Below are 15835 nucleotides of genomic sequence, written 5' to 3' on the forward strand. Positions count from 1 at the left end.
TATGGTATGGTATGGTGTGGTGTGGTATGGTATGGTATGGAGTGGTATGGTATGGTGTGGTGTGCTGTGGTATGGTATGGTACGGAGTAGTATGGTATGGCATGGTATGGTACGGAGTAGTATGGTATGGTATGGTGTGGTATGGTATGGTATGGTACGGAGTAGTATGGTATGGTATGGTATGGTATGGTGTGGTGTGGTGTGGTGTGGTATGGTATGGTATGGTGTGGTGTGGTGTGGTACTGTATGGGGGGCAGCATGAGGCTCAGCAGGTGGAGTTGCTGTGTCAGTCTTTGGAAGGGTGATGTCACAGTTGGGCCCTTGAGCAAGCGGACTAAACCCCCAGTTTGGGGGACTGGCTGACCCTGTTTTCTCATCTGCATATCACTTTGGATAAAAATGTTGCCTTAAAAAGGTAAGTGCATTTACAACTTTGCTGGACCATTGCATGTAAACGTATATAAAAGGAGGCTCATCTGAAGGACACGTTCTTTCCGGCATGTGATCCACCACCACGCTGACCTCAGTGTGCAATGGGGCACAGTGACAGCCAGAAACAGTCTCCTCTCAGAGGGACATCAGCATTACGCAGGGCCCGATGCAGATGTCAATATTTATCCAATATTCTGTGCGATAACAGGAGTACAGTGTGCGCTTGTCCCTTACCACACTCCGCATCATAAGCCTGTCAGCTCAATGCCTGCGCTTGCCTTTCAGCATGACCTTTTCCTTTATTTTGGTGATGGTTCCCATGCAAATGCAGCAATGAAGCCCAAGCTGACAGCGGAACGACCTTTAACTTCATCAGCCTTTATTTTGTCTTTATAGGAGCGAAGTTTTCACTGAAAACTTGTGGTCATATGAGGTACTTCAGCCACAGGAAAAAATACAAAATATACCAACTCTGGAAAAAATTAAGAGGCCACTGTATATTAAAAAATAATCTCCATTTTAAAATAATTCTGATTCTGTGGGAGAAGGCTACACTGCAAGGGAGGCTGCTTCCAGGCTCAAAGTTTCTAAGACAGCAGTATACAAGAATAAGGTGAAGCAGGAGACACTGGCAATAACCAAAAACCAGCCAGATAGAGGGCAGAAGCAAATTTCTAATGCCAGAGATGACTGTTAACTTATAACAAGTGACCTTCAAAAAGAATGGGAAACATCAAGTGGTATGAACTGCTAGGACAGTTCGTATTAGGCTCCTAGAAGCAGGACTGAAGACCGATGAAGCAAGGAAGGAGTCCTTCATTAATGAGAAGCAGGGAAGAGCCAGGTTGGAGTTTACAAAAAAATGTGCATTTCATACAGGCGCATACCCATAAACTGAGAAATGAGTGAAATTTTGCTATAGTCTCTTAATTTTTTCCAGAGCTGTATATTCGGCAAGAGGTAAGGAAAGGTGCTATGTAAGTTCCAGGTCTTTAAAAACTTAAAAACTGAGATCAAACTTTCTTACCTAAGCAGAATTACTATGCTTTTAACGAAGACTGTTTCCAGCCTAAAGTGCACAACCGTCTAAGTATAAAGGAACACAGATATGAGTTATGGGCAAACCTGCTCTTTGCCACAAACAGCAGGAATATCGGCTTTAGCAACACAGAGTCATGTCAGTGCTGGCAGCCCTTTATGAGGGAGCACACCATTGGTTGGTGCTATGGTGAGCGACAGCACAGCTCTGTGCTGATTGGTCTGGCCAGTGCCCACTTTAAACCAGGAATGAATCCTCAGTGACCAATTATCAAAGACGGATCAACAGAGGCACAATTAGAGTAATAAATCCTTGAGGATGAGTCAATGAAGGTTTCCCCGGATCACCAGGGACAGATCACTGCGATCACCAGTTTGCTCCTTAACTCTTGAAGGACTGACTTTAATGCATCTTTACACACAAGAGAAACACACATACAAAGAGGGTCGGACCAGGATAAAACGTGATGAATAGACATGCTTCTCCAATGACACCATAAAAACCCTAATAAATGATTACACAAGATCGGCCATCCAATTCTGCCCCTGTAAACAGCAGATTATGGAGTCTCTGTGTTTCCTATTCAGATTTAGTGAGCATAAGGTATAGTAATTTATAAAAATATACATTACAATACAAACATCTATAAAATTAAAAATGTAATAAATTTAATACATACAATTTCAAATTAACTGAGAAATACTCTGCGCTCTGCTCTGCTTTTTTTCAATCTTGGACATTTGGTTTTCGTTCAGCATAGACTACACGTTTAATCATAAGTCATTTACGTTAATCCAGTTTTTCTGATTAAAGATCCGGAATGCATCCGGGGAAGACTAGCAAACCTGCACATGATCTCATAGTAATGCATTTATGAAGAATGATTTATTTCGAGAGCTATCGTGACTTAGGAAAACAAGAGCATTCATCGCCACCAGCTTCGGCATCATTGATGTTATCCTCATCAGTACCTTCTACTTTCATATATGTCTGGTATTAGCCGGATGTCAAACATGCCCAGCAAGATCACTGGGAGGTTCACTTGAAATCATTAAGAGGACACTTTAGCAGTCAGGCGAATTTAAATTACAGTTTCAATAAGAAAGTTACTGTATATGACAGGATCACCAGTCTGATTTCTGCTTTCATTGACATGCGTTGTTGCATTTAGTGCTGCAAAAATCCCTGAGGCACTGTGACCTGTGTAACGGGTTATTTTACTTTTAATTTATAATTATACAAGATTCTGTTTTCCTTTTTCTGTTTAACCTGATGGGTACAATATCCCTTAAACTTCCCATGATGCTCTTGTCCTGCATCGCCCCTCCTCTGTCTTTTCTCCTTTATAAGGGTCCCGACCTCATTTCCTCTTCCCTTTGGTGTACTGCACACGCGGGAGGAGGTGAGGATCTAGTGGCAGGGTCCCCCGGGTTAATAAATCAGTTATTGTATAATTATTTGATTTATTATTTATCATAAGCAGGGGATAGAAAACACGTCTATACATAAGTATGTACATCGTTTTACTTTGTGTAGAGAGAGCGAGAGGGCCGGAGCAGACGAAGTTTACCCCTTTCCCTAATGTTCCCAACAGGTATGTTTTCATTTGTGTTAGATTGACATTATTTTCTGTATCATTTCCCATTTATGTTTAGTTTGAATAATGTGCGCGTTTTTCCTCCGGCGCGCCGAGCCCTTTGGTGTATTGCACACGCGGGAAGAGAGACAGCGAGAGGGCCGGAGCAGACGAAGTTTACCCCTTTCCTTATTGTTCCCAACAGGTTCAATAAAATTCGGGAACGACAACGGCGTCTGTAATATTCCTTCCTCCTGCACCCCACACACACCTGATAACACCCTAAAACACGACACGGAGTACAGGCAGGGACTGAGCGGTTACACCTGCAAGGGATAAATGACAACACTAATTGGTCATTAGGAGTAGATTTAAGCATGACCTGACAGGACTCTGAATAATATTAACGGTGTCACCTTAGACATTATTAAATTATCACAGTGTTGAAGTGATCATAAGTATGTGGCAGCAAATAGGTAACATTACAACAAGAACATGGCTACTGTATATTTTTCCATACTTATTCAATTTAAACATGAATATATATTAAATAATTAAATATCCTCACCTAAATATCTTAGATGCTTATATATTTCACATTATGTTTGAATGAATGAACGTTGCGTCTATACTGCATAGTGCTTTTCAAGACACCCAAAGAGCTTCTTAAAAAACCAACGGAGAGCCAGTTCAACCATCACCACTGTGTAGCTCCCACCGGGATGATGGGAAGGCAGCCATTCTGTGCCAGTACACTCACCACACATTAGCTAAGCTGGTGAATGGGCAAGAGAGAATTCACCAATCAGATAGCAGGGATGATTAGGAGGACAGACGTGATAGGGCCACAGTGGGCAGTTTTTAGCCAGGACCACCCCTACACAACAGGTATACAAGACTCTAACAGATCTGGATGCTGTTCAACCAAAATAGTTACTTCAGTATTAGTTCAAAAACAAGAACTTGTAGCTATAGATGAATGAATTTGAGGAAGCACTTCTTTACACAGCGTGTAGTTAGAGTATGGAATAGTCTTCCTGCTAGTGTAGTGCAAGCTAAAACCCTGGGTTCCTTTAAATCAGAGCTAGATACGATTTTAACAACTCTGAGCTATTAGTTGAATTCTCCCCAAACGAGCTTGATGGGCCGAATGACCCCCTCGTGTTTGTAAATTTCTTATGTTCTTATGTTCATACACATAGAAGTGCCATAATTTGTGACAATACAATGAAGAGGTGGACATTTGACTTCAGGATGCAGCAGCAATATACACCGTAGAGCCAAAACATCATGCCCACACCCACATGAATGACATGTAGACATGAATAACGCTGACTATCTTGTCCATGTCAAGGTCGGGATATATTAGATGGCATGTCAACAGTTGGTACTTGTGGTCAATGTGTTGAATACAGAAGAAATGGCAGGAATAGAGACCTCAATGACTTTTATGAGGACAAGGTTGTTATGGCCAAACGACTGATTATAGAGATAATTCTGCAAATCATCTCACGATCCTTCCCACTTTGAGAACAACCGTGCTAGGAGAATTCAATTTTTTGTATTGAACTTCTATCTTCAAAAGTTTCATTTGACTTTAATCTCAAAAGTTTATTCGACTTTAATCTCAAAACTTTCAACTTCAATCGTCCTTTTAGGTGGCCCTCGTGCTCATCTGTAGGATTCTTTAGGGAGGATAGAGGGAGACCGAACGGTGGGTGGGGTGGAGATACAGCAAGTGGGGTAGCAGGCAGAAAATGTTTGGCACACACTGGTCTAATACATCCCAGGCCTTGACACACACCATTTTCACAAGATTGTGAAATCGATTCACTTCACAAGGGGTGGTGATAATGTTTTGACTCATCATAGGATATTATAAGTTTAACATGACATAAACCTGCGGTTTCCCAGTAAATGACAGTACACCGGCGTTGGGGAAAGAGAGAACTTGGTAAGGGAAGGACTACCAGGTCTCATACCAAACTCAGATTTGTTTCTGGAATCACATCCAACCTGGTAGCTCAGCATCAGACGGCATCATCTGAGTAGGTGTATGACTCGTGCATGGCAGAGACGGCCTCTGCAGGTTGGTCTCCCCTTGGCATTTAATGCACTTTCAGCTGAAAAACCAGGATAAAAAAAATAACTACAACTACAGGTACGTTCATCCCTACAGAACCATGAGTATCGGTAGCAGGGAACAGGGGATTTAGCTCATTACTGTATGACTGTTATTTTGCGGTCTTATTTTTTAATCTTCATTTACTTTAAGTATTAATTTTTACAAAGTGCAAATAATTATCCCTTAGGTTTTGTTATTCAGACATGTTGACTTTAGACACATTGCCATTTGGCTTGCAATTGTTAATAATTGCTTTTGTGTTTGCAGTTTTAGTAATAAATAATTTCAAAACAAATTCAGTTTACCCTACTGTGCCAGAATTGTACTGAACCCCGAACCGAAGGTTTGTACCCCACAGTGATTTTTGTGTAGTTACATTACAATTGCCAGGCGATTTTTAACCAAAAAAATAAAAATTATCTCCCAAACCGTAAAGAGTTGTGCTGGATGTGGCCCACGGTCCTTGAGTTTGACAGGTACACCTCAGATTATTAAAGCGGGTGCTTTAAGTATTGATTTAAACAATAGAGCCAACCCTAATGAAGACAGCAAAGTTATAGAGATGGTAACAGTTCGCAGCATGAAAGATGAAGGCGCTTGAACCAACTATAAATTTTGCATTAATAAATGTTGAGTATAATCGGATAAAAGAGCAATCAGGTTGAATAAAAATGACACTGCGGGGGGAGTGAGCAAACCGTGCTGACATTTGGACACCAGCATAAAAGGTACAGAACACAGAGATATCTGCATTATCCACACCAGACCTGGATCAGCAAGTTCTCCCACCGCAACCTGGACCGGCGTGAGAATAAGGGAGCGAGCCAGCCAGGCAGAGAGGCCACGGACATTCCCACCCGCCCCAAGGCGCCAGCGCGTGCTGATATCCCAGCACTCAAGATCTCCAAGCCCTGACAAAATGTCCACAAGCTTCCACTGCTGTGTTGCAAATGGCCTCAACCCTATGCCCTTCTGCCGTGGCTAACCCAGCGTGCTGTTTGCTCGTGTGCCCCAGTCCAGAACAGCAAAGTCAGCTGACAGCTGTAACTCTCAGAGACCAGTTGTATCCTTAAAATAATTTTGACACTGATTTTAAACACACATTATCAACCGCTTGCTCTTGGGTTATAGACACAACTCACTTAAGCTGACATGAAAATATTTGCATAAAATTTTAAAAGCCTTTGTGGTTAAAATAACCGGCAAATAACTGAAAACACTATACACTCCACAGGCATTCTTACTAATTATGGTGAGCATATTATCGTCCTCATTGATTCAGACATTTTAACACCCTGCTCCGTCCCTCACCTCTCCGCCCTCTGCAGTAAGCCGGGGCGTCTTCCTGTCCCAACAGCAGCAGCTCTGCAGTCCCAGTTCACAGGGCATGTGGACGGTGGCAGCAAAGGGAGTAGACTGGAGCAGGGTTACGATCATGGTCCTCAACAGCTCTCCACAGACTCGCCGGCGCCCCCAGAAATGATGACGCGACTCAGGCGAGAGGGCACCGCCACCTCGGCCCTGCACCAGGAACACATCCCAGGACCCCCGTCGGGGGTGTTAACCCATCCCCCGGAACCAGTTCATGACCTCGGAAGCCTTCCCTGCTCGCTCCTTCTCCTTGCCCTCCTCTCTTGTGATGTGTTTCTGCTCAAACACACACACACACACGTTACGATTCTGTCTTCACATTTCAGATCATCTGTCTGCTCCGCCCCAAGTCGCCTTCTTTCTCCCTCAGGAGAGATGAGACCTTTCCAGAAAGCAAACTCACAGTCTTCTGCATGAGATTCAGGGCCTCGCTGTCTTCGGTGACGACTTCCACACAGTCTAAACCACAAAATCGGCCGGGTCACACGGGCGACCCAACCTCACGCTGAAAAAGACGGCTTCCTTTGGGCGTGTGCATGATCCAGAGAGACTGGAGGCCGAACATTTACTTCTGCTGTAGCTGACAGGAACAGACAACGCTCTGGGAAGTGTTCAGCAAGACAGAAAAAAAACAGCCCTCTCAAAGCAGACATGCTCTGTTGAGGATAATCAGAGAAGAAGGGAGGGAGGGAAGAAGGGAGAGAGGAAGAGAGAGAAAAAAAGGAGACTGCGTGGCACAACTAAGAAGCAAAAGAGTGGCATGAGGAGTGGAGGAAGAGTGAGAGAGAGAGAGAGAGAGAGAGAGAGAACGAGAGAGAGGAAGCATTTTAAGGCTGTCAAATTAGCGGGGCAAAAATGATACCAAGAACTTTATCGCTGAGATGTTTCCACTTGGTGTCTCGGGAAAGAGACACAAACATCCTGAAGTGTAGCCGCTACACTTGCTGAGCGTTCGGCCTCCACAGGGACCCGCAGGGTGCCGTAGCAACAGCGAAATAGCTAGTGGGAGGCCACAGAAGATTCCTGGGTGACTGACGGGGAGCGGCATGCAGGGCTCACGGAGCAGTGGTATCTCCAGGGAGTGTGTGCTTCCCGGGTGATAGCTACCTACAGGCTCCACATATGGGGGGAACAGGTGCACAGAAGCAGCGGTCGCTGTACGACCGGGCGTCAGCGTTCGGCAGTCTCCTGATTTGCGCGGTGAAATCGTTGGCTGTGCTTGTCCCACCAGGCATTGTCTACACTTTATACTGTGTATTTCTCTCTTTAATAATATTTTTATATTAATGTAATATATATTCGTGTGAGCAATCTGTGAAAAATGACTGATTAGTGTCCAAAGACATTGTAAGAAACAAAGAATTACCACGTATTCTGCTGGCTGTAAAGGCGTGAGTGGCCTAGTTTGTACAGTGAGAAATGTATGACCTGACTTAGCACAAGGGCTGGAATTATTGTCGCCATGTTTTTTTAGACTTCTCCTTAAGTGCACCACAAAGGTCACGGTTATTCCTTGATCACCAACAACCAGAGATTAAAAACAAAGACAATGACGATGAAAATATGCCGAGGGAAGAAATCATTTAAACATAAACAAACAGACCAGAGATGATTCAGTAGATAGTGGATGGAGTGGATGAAAATAACTGGTGTTCTCCTGTCACTTAGGACTGTATAACTGCACAATAAATATCAGCCTTTGCTGAGAGATTGGGATCTTTCATCATGTAACTGTCCAGCTGGACCTTCAGCCTATTTTGGTCTGTTAGCTTACAGTTTTCCAGACCTTGTGGAGCTAAAGAGCTACTTTTATGTCCCTGTTGCCAACTGCTTCAGCATTTCAGCTATGTGCTGTTCACCATTACATCCACATATCACCCCATGTCAAACTCACTAAGAAATAATGCAAGAAAGCCAAAATATTAGCCACCCCCCCCCCGCAAATAAAAAGGGACAAGCCTGGGTTGCCTAGATACAGGAACCAGTGATTCCTTTCTCTAAATGGGAACCCAAGCAGTAGGAGATGACAGGCAGTAAGAGAGGTTAATATTAGAAATATGCAACCTCCAACTGTTCACAGACACAAATGATGAGTTTTAAGTGTCTCTGCTTTTCTTTTAGTGAATCACAAACTATTGGTACGGAGGCAAGCTAGAGGTTTTCTGGCACTATTCATTGACATTTACATTTTAGTCATTCAGTATTTATGACACAACCCACTAAAGTCCTAGAATATCCCTGCATGCATTTTTCTCCCATATTTCTGTGAATTAGAGCATCGTACTCCTGTAATGACCAAAAGGCCTGAAATGGTTAAAGATTTCAGTTGTGTTTTTTGTCTTTTTCGTACCCCCCCCCCCCCCCCCCCCCCCACACACACTCCAGATAATCGTGTGTATGAATACAAGTAATTTAAATCTTCTTGCTAGTTAGTAATGGGTAGCCCCACCTGGGGTATAGCTAGTGATTCAAGGCCCCCTGACAAAAACATATTAATTAGTTTAGCCATCAAACTTTGTCTGATATATACAGGGTGTGGGAAGCACCACATGAAAAAGAACTTTAACTCTGGGAAAAAAATCATAATTAAAAACACTGCTACAAAGGAGGGTCGTGTAATTAGCAGCTAAATCAACACTGACAATCTACACTGATATGTGAGCTTTCAGATCAAAAAGAAATGATCCTATGATGAAACACGATGATGCCCCCATGCTCACTGTCAAAGAAATTCAAGACTAGTTCAGCAAGTACCAAGGTGCAGATAAATTCCTCCAATGGCATTACCAGCCATGAGACCTAGAGAGGATTGGAGACCCCCACTCTTCTGGAAAATGGGCTCCCTTCGAACGTTCTCTCTTCTTCATGCCTAACAACAGTAAAGAAAGGCCAAACAATTCGCTTCCTGGTAAATAACTTTATGGATTTCAAAAAAAGCTGGATACCTCATCATTCTGAAGTCCACTAACACTGAGAGTTACTCATCATCTTCCTGGGCCACACTGGCGGTGGGCTGTATCAAACCATCCTCACTGCAATCCACTCACACTGAGAGTTACTCATCATCCTCCTGGGCCACACTGGCGGTGGGCTGTATCAAACCATCCTCACTGCAATCCACTCACACTGAGAGTTACTCATCATCCTCCTGGGCCACACTGGCGGTGGGCCGTGTCCATCCTCACTGCAATCCACTCACACTGAGAGTTACTCATCATCCTCCTGGGCCACACTGGCGGTGGGCCGTGTCCATCCTCACTGCAATCCACTCACACTGAGAGTTACTCATCATCCTCCTGGGCCACACTGGCGGTGGGCCGTGTCCATCCTCACTGCAATCCACTCAAACTGAGAGTTACTCATCATCCTCCTGGGCCATATTGGCAGTGGGCTGTGTCCATCTTCACTGCAATCCACTCACACTGAGAGTTACTCATCCTCCTCCTGGGCCACACAGGTAGTGGGCTGTGTTCATCCTCACTACAATCCACTCACACTGAGAGTTACTCATCATCCTCCTGGGCCACACTGGCGGTGGGCCGTGTCCATCCTCACTGCAATCCACTCAAACTGAGAGTTACTCATCATCCTCCTAGGTCACACTGGTAGTGGGCTGTGTTCATCCTCACTGCAATCCACTCACACTGAGAGTTACTCATCATCCTCCTGGGCCACATTGGCAGTGGGCTGTGTCCATCCTCACTGCAATCCACACACACTGAGAGTTACTCATCATCCTCCTGGGCCACACTGGCAGTGATCTATGTACATCCTCACTGCAATCTGAAGCATTTCTTACGATCATCATATGAAAATCTGGGTGCGGTTTCTTGCTCCAAAGCGAATGGATCAATGCACTGAAGCAGCAACGGCAAGAATGTCTGTGGCAGCCAAAGTCATTGTGATAGGATTGGTGCAGCTTGTCTTCTTAATTATTTTTATCAGCATTCTCACCAGTAATGGCAGCTTGAGGTATTTGTTTGGAGTGAAAAGATTCTGCACATATAAACAGAGAGACATATGCACATGTACACATACACACATAGTACACTTAGCTGCTATTTATCAGAGCTGTGCCCAAAGGCCTGCTGTAATAACCACAATTTTGCACCTGTCTGTGTTTTCATCTATCTTCTGCAAATCGTCCACCTCCAGGGTCTCTGGAAGTATTCTTTGTTGGCCCTGACATGCATTAAATTGCAGGGGAAGTGCTTCCCTTAGGCTGTTTTCATCTCTGTGGTTTTTTTTATATTGTATTTCATAAGAAATTGAATGTTTGTGTTACATCACAGGATTTGTCTTCTAGTTATAAACTCTGATGTCTTTCATTACCACTCTGGAGCGTATCACACTGTACAATCATGCCAAGAATTAAGCAAAATAATTTAATACTCTAATATTGAGACGAGGGCCGGCATGGTGGTGCAGTGGTTAGCACTGTTGCCTCACACCTCTGGGACCCGGGTTCGAGTCTCCGCCTGGGTCACATGTGTGTGGAGTTTGCATGTTCTCCCCATGTCATCGTGGGGTTTCCTCCAGGTACTCCGGTTTCCCCCCACAGTCCAAAAACATGCTGCGGCTAATTGGAGTTACTAAATTGCCCATAGGTGTGCATGTGAGAGTGAATAGTGTGTGAATGTGCCCTGCAATGGGCTGGCCCCCCATCCTGTGTTGTTCCCTGCCTCGTACCCATTGCTTCCGAGATAGGCTCCGGACCCCCCGCGACCCAGTAGGATAAGCGGTTTGGAAAATGGATGGATGGATGGATATTGAGATGAAGCAGTACTGAATCTCCTGTAAAAACCAAACAAGACCAAACACAAAACCTAACTGCCCCCCAGGATTCTCATGACAAAAGTTTGTTTTAAAAAGAATACCAGGTCACTTTGCATAGAATGGAAAACACTTTCAACATATGTAAAAGCTAGGCTATGGCATGTGTGACACCCCAGTGGTGAATGTCACAGTCTAAGATATATCTGAGACTCGAACTTGCTCGCAACAAAGATAGGTACATCCATGTTTATAGATGTCCTGTGGCTTTATTTATTAATACAGATATAGTGTAACTGATAGTATCGCACTGCACCCAGTGAATTCTACACATGCAACCTCATTATCATTTTGAAAGGGCTTAGAACACAGTACTATGCATATTAAACAAAGAAGTAAGGGCTTTTGAATACATTTCAAAGATAGGTTAGAAAGGCTCTGCTAGGTTAGGTGCATTGAAAACTGCTTAGGTTCTTAAGTTCCTGCTGGATTTACATTAATGAGTAAAATGCCGGGAACATGACACTGGAGAACTGAGAGCCACATGGACAAGACCTCAGCACATGTGCTTGAAGCACCAGCCTTTGTACCTGTGGTGTGGTTGTCTGAGTGATTAATTATTCACTTTTGTCGGAAATGTACTTGCAGAGAGGGGTTCAGGTACAGGATGGCATGAGCCAACACTGACAGGTAGCAGGGATTTTTAAATGCTGGATATTTAATTACAGATCTGAGTTACTTAGCCTGTGGGTCTAACAAATTGGCAACTATGTCAGTGAAGGACACCATTATCCTTAATTACTCCCCCGCCTTTAATGATTTAAGCACCATCTGATCTGACCTGCTGACTAGTGTAGCCATGAGATTCGCAGAGAAAAGGAGTCAGACTCATGAATGTGTTATTATCTCTGTAATTAATGTCGACGTTTGTCATTTCTTCCGTTTACGCTGCATTTAGTGAAAGAGTGAAATACATTAAGTCGGACATAGTTCAATAAAAAAACTACCAACAATGAAAATAGAACAGTGAGGAACTTTAAATTTTTTTATCATCCTATAATGTTTTGCGATTTAACAAAAAAAAAAAAGGTAATAGTTTGTTCTGTACTACAAATGTACTCTGCTTTCTACAGTTACTCCAGAACTTTAAATTCTGCATGTTATTAGCAAATATTAAAATCAAACAAAACATCAAACACTGGAAATTACAAATTAAAAGATGGAAATCACTTCTAGCTTGGCACCAATAAACAGGCTCTGCAAAGTTTGAAAAAGATCCATTAAACAATTTTTGAATATCATGTTAATGGTATCAAGTATCAAAACTGTCCTTTTTCTAGCTATTACTGTGTGGCACTGTTTCGGTTTGGGACAAGCTGTCTCATAAACGCAATCCCTTTAAGGACCTCACCCAGAAAATTCCTGTGCAAAATTCGAAAAAGATCCATCAAACAGTTTTTGAGTTATTGACTTACATAACCAAGCGGCAGTAGCAGAGAAGGTCGTGGTGGTGGACCGGTGCTAAAACCATACAATACCTAATATTAAATAAATCACTAATATCACAGCCATTTGAAGGAAACTGCCCAGTATCTAATCCTGCCTTTGTAATGCTGCTTGAGCGGCATACTCTGCTTTGGATAACATCACTGCATGACAAAATCACTACATGAAAAAACCCCAGGGTCCTGCTTCAGTTTTACTGAGAATGAACTCAGTCCCTCAATTTCTCTCAGCACTCACAATGTTGTACAGGATGACTGCGGCATTTCTGTAACTGTGCCGCAAGTGAATCATCTTTGCAGATGGAAATTCCGTAATCCTTAGATATCATTAATGATATCACATCACAGCAATCCTGACCTAAATAAATGGAGAAAGAGATAGATGAATAATATTATTAGTCCGAAGTAAATACCCTGCATATCTATCACTTTAAAAACGAATGATATTGCTAAAGCGCAGATCATTTATCACTTTTAATAATAATATGACGATAAATGGTGTTACTACTGGAAGCAGGTGGGCAGATGTGAGTGTCCTGGGGCTGTGTGTAGCCATCTGACAAATCCATTCATTCACTTTACCCATTAACTATATAAAACCGGTGTCTGAGTTTCACTCAGCCACAAAACACAGACCATAGATCGTGATGTTCCAATCTGCACTCTGGGTTGACTTCCTATGTGTTTTCACATGCTCATGCCAAAATGTCTACATTTTCTTTTTTGTGCCCTGTACTATTTGGGTACAGCAAAACCCCTATGCAACAGAATATCTGCAGGTTATGCAAGTTAGATTTAGGACTTTTTAAGAGTTCTTAACACCAATTAAATTTAAGGCCAGATTCCACAATAACAAAAATGGATATAATTTTTTTTTTTCAAAATGTGCAATGACATCAGTAACTTTACTTTATTAGCTGCTTTGTGTTTCCCCTACGCAGAGTGTAGTTTCCACAGCTTTGATTCCCATTGTGACGATTTTGAAGGACCAGGAGTCTCATATTCATTATTGTTAACAGAATTCAACCATGTTCCAAAAATGGGGTCACTCAATTACTGTAGTTTTTGTCGAATTTGCAGTCCCCTACCAAAAAGAATTAGTGTAAGACTTACAGGCTAGCTTAGAGCAACAGAAAAATAACAACAATGATAATAACAACAATGATAATGATGACAATAATAATAGCGGTTATGATAATAATAATGATAGCGGTTATGATAATAATCATAATACATTTTATGTAAAGGTGCATTTCAGTGACACCTTAGAAAAACTATCCACACAATGTGCATACATAATTCTACAGCATCAGTACGTGTATACATACATTTAAAATTATATAATCGAATAAATTAAAACATGTTACTTATCTGAAGCTATAAATAATTGCTGTTGGTTTCGCTTATTCCAGGCTGTTATATTTAAATACAAAGGGGTGGCAAGATATATAACCTTCCTATTCAGAACACATGAATCAACGTTTTTGTTCCATGTAAAGACCCTGAGCAGATGGATTAAATTTTAATACCATTTAAGGGCTCTTTTTAGATAAATGAAATATTTTCAAGACTTTTTAAGGATATGTAAGTACTCTTCCCATTCTTCCTCTCCTTCCCCTTGGGACATAGTTCCCACAGTGAGAGGTACAGACAGTCTTGAGGCTGCGCTATACTGCCACCGTGAAGGAGGGACAGGGAGTCACGTCATCTGCATCAACCTGGAGAAAGAAGGCTGGGCTCTACTGCTACTGTGAAGGAGGTACAGGGAGTCACATCATCTGAATCAGTCTGCAGGAAGAAGGCTGGGCTCTACTGCTACTGTGAAGGAGGTACAGGGAGTCACATCATCTGAATCAGTCTGCAGGAAGGAGGCTGGGCCCTACTGCTACTGTGAAGGAGGTACAGGGAGTCACATCATCTGAATCAGTCTGCAGGAAGAAGGCTGGGCTCTACTGCTACTGTGAAGGAGGTACAGGGAGTCACATCATCTGAATCAGTCTGCAGGAAGGAGGCTGGGCCCTACTGCTACTGTGAAGGAGGTACAGGGAGTCACATCATCTGAATCAGTCTGCTGGAAGAAGGCTGGGCTCTACTGCTACTGTGACGGAGGTACAGGGAGTCACATCATCTGAATCAGTCTGCAGGAAGAAGGCTGGGCTCTACTGCTACTGTGACGGAGGTACAGGGAGTCACAACATCTGAATCAGCCTGCAGGAAGAAGGCTGGGCTCTACTGCTACTGTGACGGAGGTACAGGGAGTCACATCATCTGAATCAGTCTGCAGGAAGAAGGCTGGGCTCTACTGCTACTGTGAAGGAGGTACAGGGAGTCACATCATCTGAATCAGTCTGCAGGAAGGAGGCTGGGCCCTACTGCTACTGTGAAGGAGGTACAGGGAGTCACATCATCTGAATCAGTCTGCAGGAAGAAGGCTGGGCTCTACTGCTACTGTGAAGGAGGTACAGGGAGTCACATCATCTGAATCAGTCTGCTGGAAGAAGGCTGGGCTCTACTGCTACTGTGACGGAGGTACAGGGAGTCACATCATCTGAATCAGTCTGCAGGAAGAAGGCTGGGCTCTACTGCTACTGTGAAGGAGGTACAGGGAGTCACATCATCTGAATCAGTCTGCAGGAAGAAGGCTGGGCTCTACTGCTACTGTGACGGAGGTACAGGGAGTCACGTCATCTGCATCAACCTGGAGAAAGAAGGCTGGGCTCTACTGCTACTGTGAAGGAGGTACAGGGAGTCACATCATCTGAATCAGTCTGCAGGAAGAAGGCTGGGCTCTACTGCTACTGTGACGGAGGTACAGGGAGTCACAACATCTGAATCAGCCTGCAGGAAGAAGGCTGGGCTCTACTGCTACTGTGACGGAGGTACAGGGAGTCACATCATCTGAATCAGTCTGCAGGAAGAAGGCTGGGCTCTACTGCTACTGTGAAGGAGGTACAGGGAGTCACATCATCTGAATCAGTCTGCAGGAAGGAGGCTGGGCCCTACTGCTACTGTGA

The 15835-nt window shown here is 43.4% G+C and overlaps 1 protein-coding gene across 1 annotated transcript in view; it reads right to left on the reverse strand.

Moving 5' to 3' along the window:
• The window catches only part of LOC125740735 (potassium voltage-gated channel subfamily H member 2-like), a 120280-nt gene that overhangs the window by 19423 nt on the left and 85022 nt on the right, over positions 1-15835 (reverse strand).

Source organism: Brienomyrus brachyistius, chromosome 4 (assembly GCF_023856365.1).
Source record: "Brienomyrus brachyistius isolate T26 chromosome 4, BBRACH_0.4, whole genome shotgun sequence".
Taxonomy (NCBI): Eukaryota; Metazoa; Chordata; class Actinopteri; order Osteoglossiformes; family Mormyridae; genus Brienomyrus; species Brienomyrus brachyistius.